This window comes from Ambystoma mexicanum, chromosome 11 (assembly GCF_040938575.1).
Source record: "Ambystoma mexicanum isolate Mex_15411 chromosome 11, UKY_AmexF1_1, whole genome shotgun sequence".
Lineage (NCBI taxonomy): Eukaryota > Metazoa > Chordata > Amphibia > Caudata > Ambystomatidae > Ambystoma > Ambystoma mexicanum.
In genome coordinates, this window is record NC_090934.1 from 438,303,970 (window position 1) to 438,319,839 (window position 15,870).

The window sequence follows — 15,870 nt, forward strand, 5'->3', positions numbered from 1 at the left end:
CTCAGGTACCACCCCAAAGCATGTGATACAATGCCATTCCAATTCCCACAGACCCATCAATAACCCTCGCCCTCCTTTACTCCACCACAGGGTCCGATCCAAACGACGAGCCACAGGACACCCCTACCAGCACACCTGCAAAGAGGGCCAAGACCAACGGCCAGAGACCCTCCACCTCAGCTGCACGCATCAAGACACGGCAGCAGCACAAATCAGGTGGTAGCACAGAGGAGGGAACATCAACAGGCACCCCAGCAGCCAGCATGGCCACAACACCACCACCACAGGTCCCCCCAATGGATGCCACAGAAGGCACTGCCTCTGGTGGCAGCAGCACCATAGGTGACACCCCATTGATGGCAGCATGCTCGGACACAGAAGACGGGGATGTCGAGGTCAGATCCATCCATGACCTGTCCCAATCCCCCTGTCTGTCCCATCCCGTACAACATGAGGATACCACGCAGGGGCAGCCACAAGACGACGACTGGCCATCCCCCCCAAGCCCTGTGGCAAGGCAACATGAGGACAACAGCCCCTCTGTGACACCCCCGCAAATGGGCATGGCCCAGCAGAGGCAACAGTCCCTCGACAAGTTAATCGTCCAACAGCAGCAAATGGCCACACTCCTCAAGGACCATGCCGATGAATGTGGGGGCACCAAGGCAGACATAGAAACATCAACAGAGACACTTAGGGCAGAAATGGAGAGATGTACAGAGACGCTAAGGGCACAAATTGAGAGTAGCACCGAGAGCCTGAGAGTCCAAATGGAGAGAAGCACCGAGAGCCTGAGGGGGGAACAGCATGCGACGTCCAAAGACGTATGTGCCGAACTTGCCGCAGTGCGCCGTGTGCTCACTGAGCTCTCGCAAACCCTTAGGGACATGCATGGACGTGAGCAGGCAGACACATCATCCGTTGCAAGTTCCGTCCAGGGCAGCCCCCAACGTAGATCAGGGAGGAACCTGCGCTCCACAGGCAGGGGTGCCCCTGATACCCGCAGAGGGGGCTTGCAATAGCGACAGGCCACTGACAATGAGCATCTTTGGACACTGGTGTTCGGGTGGGAGGTAGGAGGGTGGAGGGGGTGTGTTGGGCTCACTTGGGTGGCGGGTCGATAGGGTGTTCAACATGATATCACATATGCCATAAAAAGTGCACGATCACCCAATGAGATGTGTGGACATTGATCTTTGTGTACTAGGCCATCATAGGCGTACAGTCCATATTGTGCATGTCCCAGACACACGCAGTGCCACGAGTCCCGTGTCCATGTATCAGCCCCCAGGCGTGAGTGCTAGAAGCATACATCAATGAGATGCTGACGGATGTCACGGCCCTCCGGTGCCTCGCAGACTCCTTGAGGTGCTGCCACATCCCCACCCTCATCATGACCATCATCCGGTGGCTGCAGTTCAGCGTCAGGGGGCATGGGCACATTTCTACGTACGCACATGTTGTGGAGCATGACACATGCCATGATCATCTTTGCAACCTTCTCATGGCGGTACAGGAGTGCCCCGCCAGACCTGCTGAGGCAGCGGAAACGAGTCTTCAGTAGGCCGAATGCCTGTTCTATGACTACACGGGTACGTGAGTGGGCATGGTTGTAGTCCTCCTCATGCAGGTCCCGTGGGTTCCGGACTGGTGTGAGGAGCCATCTCTTCAGTGGATATCCAGCATCACCTGTATGTGGACGATAAACGTAGGATGTGGAATGCCATTGATACGTACGCACACCCCCCCCCCTTCCTGCCAGTACATTGCCAAATCACATACCCCACATCATCATGCATGAGATGAGACTCACCGAGTAGCCAGGATGTGTACCCTGCGTGTCGCTCCATGTAGCGTGGTATGGTAGAGTTCCTCAAGACCATGGAATCATGGGTTGATCCAGGGAATCGGGCACAACAATGTGTAATGATCCTGTTGGAGTCACACACCATTTGTACATTCAGGGAATGAAATTGTTTTCGGTTGCGGTACTGGGCCTCCATGGCATGTGGGACGACCAATTCAACATGGGTGCAGTCGATGGCACCAATGCAACCCGGTATGCCGGCAAGTGCATGGAATCCCACTTTTGTGTTCGTAATTTCCTGCTCCGAGCGTGGTAGGGAGATGTAGTCGTCTGCGTGCTGCAGGAGGGCATCGAGCACTTGGAATAGTGTCCGTGAAAACAGTGGCTGTGATATGCCATGCAACTGTCCGACTGTGTGCTGGTAGGTGCCTGTGGCCAGGAAGTGGAGTACAGACACCACCTTCAGTAGGGGTGGGATTGCGGTTGGGCTATCTATCATGCTGACTAGGTCAGCCTGTGTCATGTCCACAATGGCGGCTATGGTGTCCCGGTCCAGACGGTAGAGGGTGTGGATCTGCTCATCAGTGAGGTTGAACGGATGTGCTCGGAGGCGTGGGATTGCGGGCTGCCTGCGTGGTGGTAGTGGCTGTGCTGCTGGGCCTTGCTGGCCCTGCCTTGGCCTCCTCCTCCTCCTGCGTCTCCTCCGTGCGGCTGGTTGTAGTTCGTCTTCTTCTTGGAGTCGGAGCACTTGCAGTGCTATCAGGTCCCCCAGGGCCAACATCGCGAGTCCTGCCGGTAGCATTTCGCTGTGGTTGTGGGAGGAGACTGGCTGTGCAATTTATGTGTTTTCAGGCTGTATGGCCTCCACCTGTGGTGATTGATTCCACCTGTGCAAACGGCTCTCCCCTTTGGCCGAGCACGTCCCGCGCACTACGCTGCAATTCGGGTAATGGTATCTTGCTATTGCAATCATGTATTTGTACCCGATGGGCGTGTAAGATTGGTTGATATGTTCATTCTGCTGTGGTCCCATTGTTTCCCATACTATCTGTGCAGTCGCGAACGGACTTGTGAAGGCTCAGTGGAACGTAGTACTCGAGTAACGGTGGGCCCTCATGCATCACTGTACCGAGTTGCAACGACGGGCGGGGCGTCCCATTTGTGGGTGAAGGCAGTTGCCATTTTCACACACAGCCGCACTCGATGGAATAATTAGTGATTTCAAACGGCCACAGATGCCTTTTCGACGTGATGTTGCAAATGAGGAATTCGAAGGGCGGCGCTTTCGGTTTCCAGCTAGCGGCGAGGAGATGCCCACAGGTCTGACTGCAAATGTAACGTTCTATTGTTCTATGTCCTTGAGACAGGGCCCATGGCGAGGGAGCAATGATTGATATGAATAGTTTGGGATGCGCAATAGCTACGTGGGCGATGAGGCCGGCCATTCCCAAATACATGTTACTTCACAACACTGGATTTACGGGCTGGGGCACTGTGGATGTAGCAGGCTGCATTACGCACAGACTCAATGGACGTTTCTAATGTCATGTGAGTAATAATTCAGGCGTTTTGATCCCGGGATGAGGGAATGATGAATGGATGCATGGGCAGGTGATTTGGTGCAGAGTTTGCCATGTACAGGGCTTCTTGGGATCTATCCGCCTCCCCTACGCTATGTGATGCAGGGCTGCCATAGTGGGACCATCGTCTATCTGGCCTTGTTGAGCCCTCCCTGTCTCGACGCGCCCTCAGACACTTGTGTCCATGCACGTTAACATTCCCATCTGATGGATTCTGTTTTGGCAGACGCATGCACAGGTACACTCGTTCGTGATGGTGTTTACACCTAGGTATAGATGGTTATGAGTCGCAAGTGGCTTTGGGGTGTTGATGATCCTTTGGAGTGGGCTGGCATGCATATGGCTGTGGATTTCGTGTGCTCATTGAAGTGAGTTGTTCGAATGTAGTTCTGATGGCCATTCTGTTCTTGTTCTTTTCTTTTGGTTGACAGGTATCTCCTCCCCTTTTGCCACTGCCATCTGTATGCCACTCCTGCAGATGGATTTTACTCCCGACACCTGCTGCTTCGTGTTAATCGGTGGAGCAGCATTACGATCTTATGGGACGATTGCCAGTGGCCCACATGCCCTTACGCAGTACTGGTGGCTCGGAGCAACATTTCGGCCTTTCAGCTGGACTAGTGCCTCCCCATTGGGACGGCCCTGCGGTTGTGTGCGCTTCCTTTTTGCCTTTTCGTACGTGATTGTGGCTCTGTGTACCATGATGGGACAGGGCGTCACACAAGTAGTGGCTGGTCTTTTCTTGCGGATGCAGCCCACAATGGTGAAATGTGTTTTGGAGTTCATGGCCTGATGGCTGTATGGGCTTGGTGATTTTGTTGTGCATTAAATTTCTATTCTGATTTGGGCCGTGTAGCGTTTTTCTTTGCAAGTGATGTGGCATGTGCCTATATGTGGGGCGATGTATTGTGAGGAGATCTGCATTGGGTTCCTGCTTCGGGGTTTAGTTGCGTGGTACTGTGCTGGGCGCGTTTGCCTACTGAGCCCGTGAGGTCAGGGATGGGGGCTGCCTATATGACAGTTTGGATGTTGTCATGCTCAGGGGCGGGGGATTGGGTTTTGTGTGACAGATGGCGGTCAGCCAGGTGGACTGGTGGAATGTTGTTATTTTCGGAATGTTGCTGGTCACAGGTGCCTGTGTTTGCGTGCGTTTCGGGGGGGGGGACTGTGGTCATGTCCATTGGGATGGCTTCTGTATTCGTGCCATCGGTGCCCTGCAGCTCCCATTGGCCCCTGTTGTGTTTCTTTTGTTCGTTGGCATGCATGGGTGCTTTGTACATTTCAATGGTTGCATTGTGACTTCATTGCACCTACAGGGAGTTGTACTTTGTGGGCAGGGAGCGGTGTACAGGCACTCAGTGGGGCCGTTTACGGTTGATTCGCGATGCCGGACTTCTCGCCATGGCGGAATGGTCCATTCCGCCATGCCTGATGGCGTTAGGTACATGTCCGCTAGGGTCGGAATTGGCGTACCGTTGCACCATGGTGGTGTTTGCGGTTTGGCATGGCGCGCACGCGCGTGCTTAGTGCAGTTAGCGTTGGCGTTCACTACGGTGTCGCTAATGGCTTCGTACTTTGCGGTGACGGGTCATAGTCGCACCGAGCGCTATTCGATGGCGGTATTGCATTTCCGCCATCGTTTTTCCCTTTCCGCCAGGGTCGTAATGAGGGCCAGTGTATCTTCCCTATCCCGCACATGATGAACGCACCTTATAACAATTGTCTGTGACTTTTTTGTGGTGCTTGTCAATCCTCTGCTGAGATTAGGGAAAATGGGCTGTGTGCTCAAACTATCTGACCTTTCATGTGGCCACTGTTTTCTCTTTTGTTGTATTCCAACCAAAACCTTGTGCGTGCCTATTGCACACGAGAAGCACAGCTGGTGTTAAGTCACGGGTCTACTTAGATTGCCACCGTTACATGGCATAACCATTAATTATTACTGATTGCGGTATGACATTATCATCAGTGATGAATACCAGCAGCAGTCATTAATTCCAGTAGTAAAAATACCATGGGTGAAGCACACGTGTTTCTTCTGTATTTCAAAGCGCCCATAGGGCAGCAGGGAGAGGGCATGGGAATGAACAACAAATATAACAAAGAAATATAGAGGTGTACCCACTAGACCATGTGAACATTCAGAATGTGCAAGTGCAGCGAGTAGGGATGAGGGGGTCGGGGTAAGTGCTAGGTGTATCAGGAGGGAAGTGCTGGGGTTTGAGCAGCTAAGAGGCATTGCCAATGCCATAACTTTGTGTCAGCCCTCCAGCACTGGAATAGCAGAGGTGGTGCAGATTTACTCTGGTGTCTTTTGGTTGAGCCATGTGCATCCTGGAGCTTACATAGGAAGCAGAATGCCCTGCAGAAAAGTCAACACATTTTACTTTGTAGGCTTCACTTGTCATATTGTGGTGGGGAGCTGTGCTGTGCAGCATTATAGCATAGCAAGGGTTGGGTGGCATGCTTTGAGTTTGGCACACATACCCCCTAACTTTATGTCACCATCTGTTTTACGTTGCTGTGCATTCATTTAGTTTATCTCTAGCATGTTGGGCAGTGTGTATACGGCACCATTACCACTTCCTAGGACTTGCTCATTTGCACCAAAGTAGTTCCCACAAGTCCACCATGAAAGATGCATGTTTGTTTCAACACCCGCAATGGTGCCATCACCAAGGTGATTCCCTCCTTTCCCCAAGCTCACAACCCGCCTGCTCGGGAGAAGTAGCGCAACCTTTCCAACGAAAATGTGAAGAATCTACATCTCGCCTGTCAACGTTTTAAGTGAGGGGGCCAGTCTGCTCAGTGGGCCATTCACTGGCTGCTAAGTTGTGCATCAGCTCTTCCCTGGTCGATGAAATCATTCTTTCATGTGTGTTCACTTTTTTCTTTCTCACTTTGCATTGCCATGCTGAACACTTCCTACCTTGATGTAAGAACCCGCTCTCTGCCCCTCAACCTCAGCTCCCTGGCAAAGGTTGCTTGTGCTACTTGTCTGTCAATGCCCGGCCCTGCTGTCTGCTGATTTCCTCCTCCCCAAGCCTGTGGTGTTGTTTACTGAGAGTCTGAGTGTGCAGTATCATTCTTTCTCCCAGTGAGTACGCATCAGGTCTAGTCCACTTTCCCCAGCCCGAAGCCCACACCTAGCTGCCTGGCCCTGAGAGCAATCCTGCACTGTAAATGTGTGTTTGCATGTATGAGGTAACTAGTACTCAGAGTATGGGGTGTCCTGTGAGTGGGCTGCTTTCCCTATTTTGCCAAAGTAGTAGATGCACACAGGCTTGACATGCGGCCACATTTCAGACCTGCAGATTAACTTAACTGGTCTGCTGTTAAATCTCAGTTACCAGTTTAATGGTATCCACTACAGAATAATTGCTAATATTACTATAGCCAATATGATAGCTCAGTGGGTTTAGCGCTCGCTGCTGCGATGTGAGTGTGTGATTTGCAGGTTGCAGGTTCGAGTCCCAGCAAGGCCATTTTAGCCTTTCATCCTTCTGAGGACGATAAATAAGTACCAACACAGACTTCGTGATATTGGATGCATATTCTATAGAAAAAAGAGCTTAAGCGGAAGTGCTATATAATATTATCATTTGGCCGTGGACCCCTGCTTGCATTCACAGTAATTTGACAATATTGATCTATACACATAGATATTAATGATACATAAGGTGATCCATTCTTGTATGAAATGTATATCACATTAATGAAATCAAAACCATACTTTTTCGTAGTGTACTTAGGAACAATGCTATTTGATGCCACTTCCTGTTTTGTCAAGGGGTGGAAGGTTGTGTTTCATTAATGGCACTGATTCTGTAGAACCATCCGTGTTAGCGCAGTGAGAAGTGTGGTAGGCACTGCATTCCTTTCTATAGCGTTGCACTTTGCTGGGCACAGATTCCTCACTCAGTGCTCACTCCGTATCAAGTCTCACTCACATACACACATAATTGTTTACAAGCCCTTGCTGTCTATTTGAAAGCTTATATTCAAATGACCTTTACCTGTTTACTGCAATCCCTGTTCCCTGCACTAGCAAGTTATTATGTGGAATTTCTTTTGCAATTTGTATCCTCCAAATGAAACAAGGAATACATCAGCACGTCACAAATCATCCTCTATTGTTGTTTAGCTCAATTTGTATACAACTTTTATGGTCCTGGATGCTCTACTCCTTTTTTTGGTGACAGACTATCTATGGTTTAGCCCCTATCTATTGTGGGATGCTTCGGTGCCCATCATATCTTTGTTACAAGCCCTGCACTGTATTTACATGATATATACTGTGTTCATTTGGTTTTTGCCATCTTTACATTGTTTCTTTTTGCAGGCAGTTCGCGGTTTAAGTATCCACTATAGTCAGGACTTAGAGGAGCTACCAACAGCCAACCAGGCGAGCCCATCCCTGTGGGTAAGTAACCACTAGTGACTGTATATCTTCAATGCAGTGTAATGTAAGGTGGTCCTGTATAGCACTCTCAAACCACTTTGGCAACCTTCATTATGCACACCTTTTGTCTTCCCCAAGGAGCACGGACACCCTGGGCTCCAGTCCAGCCTATAAGCAGCAGTGACCAGGCAGAACTCTTATCCTATTCCTCCGCACCCAAATTAGAGTCAGAGAATCAGTCGCTCTCCTCTTTCAATCTGGCCAAGTTTTATTATTGTGAATTTGAATCCAGACCTAATGTCTGCTAGGGCAAAAGGAAAACCTGGATCATACATCTCACAAACACTGGTGTGGAGGGAAGGATGATTACACAAAAGTGTGCATTTATTTGTGTGCATGCAGCAGGAATTCACTTGCTATATGTGTGTATTACTGCTTTTACCATTGGTGTTTTGCATAAGTTAATTATAATGCCGCTTTCCTTTTTGGCTACTATTTTTTTCAGAGATAGACTGTAATACAATGTCCAGGCCACTGCTGGCCAGGACAAATAAAATGCATGCATCCAGTTCATTTACCATGCCATGGGACCGGATTACTGTTATACTCAGCATTTTATAGACCCAGCTGGATATGGTTCTCTTTTTTGGGGAGGGAGGTTATTGTGAGGCTAGGGCACAGTCAAATCTGAAAATGTTGAAATTGATCTAATGGAAAGCACTTCTTTCCTCTTAATGGAATGCTATTTTGGATGTTGGAGCCCGGTTACTTAAACCTACTGTGATAAAGGCAGGAATTCGATGCCCATGTTTAAGGTAATTTTATTTTTTAGGAGACAAATGGATTAAAAAAAAAGAAAGGGAGGAGCACAAAAACTAAGAGAAAAGAAGAAAAAGCGGATTGAAGAGGAAGTCCGGCAAAACAAAAAAAATGAAGATCTGTTTACAGGTCAGACAATCAAAATGTCATGTGGTATTGCTGGGAGAAAAGTGGAAGAGGGTGACCAGGCATCTTCTTCAGGTACAAGTGTTAAACCTGGTTCTTCAACAAGAGCTCAAGATGTGAGAAGACTAGAAACAAGAGTTTCTGCAGTTATTGGGGACATCTCAACAGAGGCAGATGCAGCAGCAAATACAATGTCAACAATACTTGAAGGTTCCCCCGAGAAGAAGTGTCGGAAACAAGTCTGCCAGAAATAATTGAGGATGTTCTCGAGGGAGTGGCATCCGGTGGTGGTAACCGTCTGTCAGAAACACTTCAAGATTCCCCCAAACAGGAAGTGGCAGAAAGCAGTGTGCCTGATATAATTGAGGGTATCTGTCTCGAGGAAGTGGCAGCAGGTGGTGGTACCAGTCTGTCAAAAACAATTGAAGATTTCCGCGAGGAGGAAGTGTCAGAAAACAGTGTGCCTGAAATAAGTAAGGGTATCTGTCTTGAGGAAGTGGCAGCTGGTGGTGGTACCAGTCTGTCACAAACAATTGAAGATTCCCCCAAGGAGGAATTGGCAGAAAGCAGTGTACCTGAAATAATTGGAGATGACATCATCCCCCAGAGGAACTGGCCGGTAGTAGTCATTCGGAGGAATCTTTATCTGCTTTACTACATACTGAAGACTCAGGGAACTCGGGTGTGCAGCACAGAGCATGGAACGATGATCCACAGGTGGCAGACTATGTGTTTCAACATATAAAACCAGATCAACTTTCCCATTTCTTTCAGCACCATCCAATTCAATCCCCCAAACATAGACGCATTAAAGCAGAGTTAGCATATTGGAGGAAAGATGGGAGTATCCGGAATTGGTTAAGTTTCTCTGAAATACAAAAGTCCTTTTTTGCACTTTTTGTTTAGTTTTTACTAAACGTGGAGAGAGGGGTCTTTTCATCAATGGGATGAGAAACTGAAGGTGTCTTTACCAACGTATTGTAGAACATGAGGCAGGCCAAGGTCTTCGGAGGTGCACAGATTCATATATGTTGACCTTTTCAGGGGTCGATATAGGCGGTCTACTCTTTCACCGACAATAATTAGCAAAGCGAACAAATTAGAAAAAGGAGAGACATTTTGGAGCGCATTATTGATGTTGTAAAAGTCATTGCGAAAAGGGGGCTCAGTCTTTGTGGGAAGTCCATGTTCGAGCTGGATTACGAAGAGCTGGATCATGGCAACTTCCTTGAAATCCGTCTGCTCCTAAGTAAATATGACAGATCTCTAAAGGAACATATTGGGGCTATTCAAACCTAATCCCAAAAGAAAACTGGTCAAGGATGGTGTGCTTTTGTGACCTTCTTGTCAAAGACTACAGTTGAGTGTGTGATTGAAGCCATTTCCAAACTGATTAAAATGGTAATCTGTCAAGAAATAAAGGAAGCAAGACTATTTTCCATTCAGATAGCCTCAACCCAAGATGTGAGTGTTAATGATGAATGCTCTATAGTTATTAAATATGTTATTATTATATAAGTTAATGACACTGTACATGAACGCCGGCTAGCAGTAACCAACTGCACTTTGTCTACTGGAAAGGGGATGTTTGAGTTGGTGCAGAATGTTATTAAAGATAAGGGTCTGGACCTACGCAAGTGCATTGGAAATTCAGCCAATGGTGCATCCAATATGCAGGGCCAGTACAATGATCTCACATCCTGTCTCAGTAAGGAATCCCTTGGTAAAATACATGTCTGGTGCTATGTACATGTATGAAATCTTGTACTTGTAGAAGGGACACAAGCATCAAATGAATCCACATCTTTGTTTGGCCAGTTAAACTCCTGTGCCTTTTTTTTTCGTGAGTCCTACAAAAGGATGGATGTGTGGTGTGAGCAGTCTGTGGGAGGCCGTACAGTCCAAATAATAGGAGAAGCAAGGTGGCGGGCAAAGGATGCAGCACTACAGAAAGTTTTTGGCTCCTTTAATAACTCAAACAAAGCAGTGTTCATTGATGTGGTTGTAGCAATCAATAATATTGGCAAAAATACAGATAAATTCAATGCAAACGTCTCTTACCAAACTTTAAACTTTTCTGAGGCTCTGTGCAAATTCCAAATACTGTTCACAGCCTAGTTATATCTCTGAGTATTTAATTTGCCAACCCCATGATCTAATTACCTAGAGACAAGTGGAATGGACATCCTCTAGGCACAAGGAATGGTCTCAGACACTACAAAAGTGCTTGCTGCAGAGTCAAGAAATGTTGATTCTGTGTACTGTGCAGAAGAAACATTTACAGAATGGCCCAACTTGGGCTTGGGAGAGAGAGGTTATGATAAAGCAGTGGAAACTGCATTTCCAGAGGGGAGAGTGTCCCACAAAAGGAGGATGCCTGGAATGAGTGCAAGGGATGAGCCAATCACCTTCGCTAAAGACCGGTTTAGAGTTACTGTACATAATACCATTTTGGACAAAATTATTCACAGCCTAACTTGTTGTTTTAAAGCCCACTCATCTCTTATAGCATGCCTGGATCCCAAAAATGTCAATGAAAGCCTACCCGACAATGCTCTTAGAAATATTTGCTCCTTCCTTGACAGACTGGATGACTCCATAACGGTACCAGGGTTAAGGGAAGAACTCTTGGACTTTGCAACCAAGTGGACTAAACTGAGGAGGACACTACCAGAAGAGTATGCCTTTGAAGCCCTACATAGAGAAGATCCAGCACTACAAGAAGAATTTGGAGATCTACCTAAACATTTAGTACAAAAATGCAATACATGCCGTAACTGTGCAGTATGTTGCTACTCAATTCTAAAAAAAAGTATGAATTATTTAGTAGTGCTTACCGGCAATTGTATTTGGCATACAAGTTCATCTTGACCTTATCTTGCACACAGGTAGCATGTGAAAGAAGTTTTTCAAAATTGAAGAATATTAAAACTCACCTAAGAAACCACCTCAGGCAGGACAACCTTGAAGCCTTTATGCTCATGTCTGTGGAGCGGAATGTGCTTGTCCAATTGCAGATTCCGGACATAACCGACCTGGTTGCACAAAAAATGCATTGTTGAAGGAACTCTTGATTGAGTGATTTTCAGGATTTCCAGGAAGAGTTTAGAGCCAACTTGTCAATGCATGCAGCAATGTTCTTAGATTGCTTTGCCAAACCACATTTCCTGAAGGCAAACAGCCTAATATTGTCTTTTAAAGTAAAACAGATAATTTAAGTTTGGATAAGTCACCAACTAACATCTTAAAATCATACTGTACGGCACCTGCAGGATTCACATTTGACCATCATCACTTCAATCACTACAACCTTTACTTGGTTCAGTTGAAAAGTGCAATACATCATGTACTCTGAAACCAAGATGATCTGTCCAATTAACGACCAAAGTGGGAAAGGTGACAGAGTACTTAGACTCATAAAGTTTCTGTGAAGATGGTAACATTCATCAAGACAGTGTTAACATCAGTGGTGACAATATATGAATCATTCATCTTTACATCTTTGTGTATCATCAGATTGTGACTCCAGACCAGCTACATGACTTTCAACAGAAAAAAAAAAATTCCACAGATATTACGGCTGGGGCCAGTGGGAGGCGCCACCCAACAAACAAGAAAGGCAAACAAACAATACATGGCATAGTCAGGCCAAAGACATTGTAATAGTGCCAAAGACACATCAACAACTAAAATGCATCCCAAAATGTACAATTCAGCCTTTCAGAAGACCTACCAAACTGTTTCCCACCAGCACCTGGTCCCAGAACTACAGGAAGGCCACATTGGGAGTGGCACATCATTGTGTGTGCCCAGGAACAGTGCTTGTGCTCAAGTCCTCTTGCTGAGATGACGTGTCTCCAAGCAGCTCCGGCTTCATATCCATTGCGAGGGGCACGCCCCACCGGATTGACATTCCGGCCCCTCACCTAACACAGATAAGTGCTGCAGCGCTCTGCATAACCACAGGGAGCAGTGGGGTCACGCAGGGAGCCCTGCCCGACTAGACAGAGGCAACTGGTGCCTGCTTCCTACAAAGCTAACTGTACCAGTAAGACACTGCATGCCACGTAACCGAGCATAACACTAATCAGCGCTTGCCAGCCACGCGCAGCACCATAACTCATTGGATAGCGGGATGGCTCGCTAGCCGTGGACACAATTCAGAAAACCTTCCTAAGGCTTTACTAACTGCTTACTCCTGCATGCCCTAAGTAACACGTTACTACCACTTACCAGAGCCACATGCGACCCCTACTGTGCATGTTTAGTAGCCATGTGCCACATCGTGAATCTCTTGCATGTGTACAACCACGTCAATATCAACTTGTTCAAAGTGTTTGATATGCGCACTTATTGTAGCACTTTCTTGCAGCATTTGAACAGCTACTATGACACATCCTGGCACAAAGAAATCGCTGGAGACAACAAGGGACACTCTGGTGACAACTAACCTAAGCTAAGTGCTACACTACCTCATGTGTGTTTATTATGTTGCTGTGGCTTTGTATACTGCTATAGTGATATGCTATGTGTGTGTGGAATCAGAAGCAGGAACGTGTGTTTCTATCAGTGTAACAGAACAGTGGCAGCATGCGCAGTGATCAAAACCTTACCAATACATCCCCAACCTATCCGTAACCTCTCCCTAAACCTCATTCCGGTTTCCCTACCCACCCTTCCTATCCAACCATCGTCCCCCTAACCCTCCTTCCCTAATGGGGTTGTTGAGCCCTATATAAGCATCGACTTGCAGCAGGTCCTAAAACTGAGTGGGGGTGGTTGGTTCATGCCACTCCTGTGCCTCGGAGCTGAGGACCCAGTCACAGAACTGTATGCAAAGTTATGTTATTTTATGAGTTGTGTTGTAATGTAACAGACACATGAACCCTCCATAAGTAGCATTTTCTGTAAAGTCGTGAATTGACGTGATTCACGGATGATGGTTTGAGGGCCACCTTTTTTGAGGCGCGGTGTGGCTCACTTTTTTTGGGTGTCCGGGGCCATTTCTTGTCCCAATATGACCCTGCCTAAGGGTCTCACTAGACTAAATGCGAACCCAGAATAATATTGGGATAAGGGCTATTTGGTCTTTGTTACACAACTGGTCTAGTTCCATATGTAGTGGGAACATTTGGTCTGCTATTAGGAACCCGCAGCAACCTTTTCAGGAAGTTTGTTTTGGTTACTAAAAGGGTGTTAGACTTAGTTTGGAGCTAGATTTGTGCACCATACAGAGCACCTGCCAATCCCAGTGACCTATATATTTCCAGAGCTGGTGAAAAGGAATTTTTCTTAGCTCTAGTTGCAGTGATGTGGAGAAGGAGCCAAGTACCCCCTCCTCAACCATCTTGCCCATATTACCTATATGTTGGGAGCCAGAGTGTGAGAAACGTGCAATACCAGTGAAAATACTGATACCAAGGGGAATCCTGGAGGAAAGGTTCCCATTCGAGACAGTATGATGACCATTTGAATTAAATCCCAGAAGAAGCAGCACCAATAAATGAAAGAGTAGATTGGTGACATCACACAAAGTAATACTGACGTACATGGAAGAGATGCAGAGACATGAGAAGTGAATATACTCTGTAAGGCATCAAGACAATATCAAGATAACTATCAGCTCGGGCTCGAGATGAGGAAACGTATGCTACAGAAACAATGAAAATATCAACTCATTTTATACATATACATATGCAAAGAAACACAAGCAGATGAAGTTCTCATGAGGCTAGCTATGTAGTGAATAGATTGTGGCATGCACCAACGTGTACATATAGGAATGAAATAAAGAATGGATGTTTCCACAACATATTATAGCAGAGCTGGACCAAAGAAGGAACGCCTTTTTCCAGCGTATCACAGTTGAAAAACAATGAAATTGCAGAAGTGAATCTCAGAAAGGTGAGGCTGGATGAGCCCCAAGAAGCCAAGGTCTTATCAGATTGGGATGAGCAGACAATAGTTACAATCGTGTGAAAGAATTGAACTCCTGTTCAGAAGGCATGGACGAAAACAAGAAAGACGTAAGAGATCTATTAAAAAATCGTATTTTAAATGCACTAGAGCTCAAATTTGTGGTCTTCAGTCATGTGGATGGATGAAGTTGGACAAACATGACAAACCACATCTACGCAGATAGGCAAAGCGTGCCTCTACTCCTCTGCATTCTCCAGGGCAAGGAACATTTCCAAGGCCAAGTTCAAAGCCTTAATTGATGTGTAGTCCAATGCAGTGATGATAGTTGATATGCTAATTGGTCGGGAGCTATGGTTATAGTATTGGTATGGCAGATGCTATTGGTATGCCATCTTTAAAACTTGAATCTTGCCATTGATACTTCTTCACCAGGCATACCGGGATGCCAACTTCTAATTTTATATCTCAACCCAATATATATTGTTTTGAATCTTGACACAGGTACTCTTTCACCAGTCCTAACCGAGTATCCTTGTATGTGAACACTCATTAGGGGACTCATTCCTGCAACTCATTACAAGTTGAACTTGTCGCCTTTGAGACTGCGGGCTATCCAATTGTATTCCCATTTCTAGATCTCGTTTCAAATCTTTAACATTAGTTTTCTCATACTAGTCATAGTAGAGTATCCATCTACCTCGTCTTGTATCATGACATTAGTATGCTTATAATGGTCTTCACAGAGTTTCCATCCTGTACATTCTGTACATCACGGTCTATCGCACACATCACGAAAATATGTTGTTGGTAAACAAAAGTGATGTCATCTGAGTCATAAACGTGATGATGTCACTTCCGGTTCCTTACGCACATAACCGATTGGAGCGCAAGGCCCACATCTCCACACCGACGTTACCGGAAGGTGCAAGCCGGCCTCTCCGAAGGCACCTCTTAAGGCACAGGAAGCCTGTCTGTGCCTGTCCGTGACCGCCAGTCCTCCTTTGCCAGGAAAAACTGCCCAGACCACAGGCCAGTCGTGAGTACTCTTCTAGCCTATCCCCTCTCACCAAGCCTATGATCAATGCTAACGCGCCCACCCGCAGCCGACTCCAAGATTGTTGTGCCTCGGCACCCCTGACATTTTCCTGATCCATATCGGCCATGCGCACAACCATAACCGCTAATAACATTGCAAACAGTATTATGTCAATAAAAAG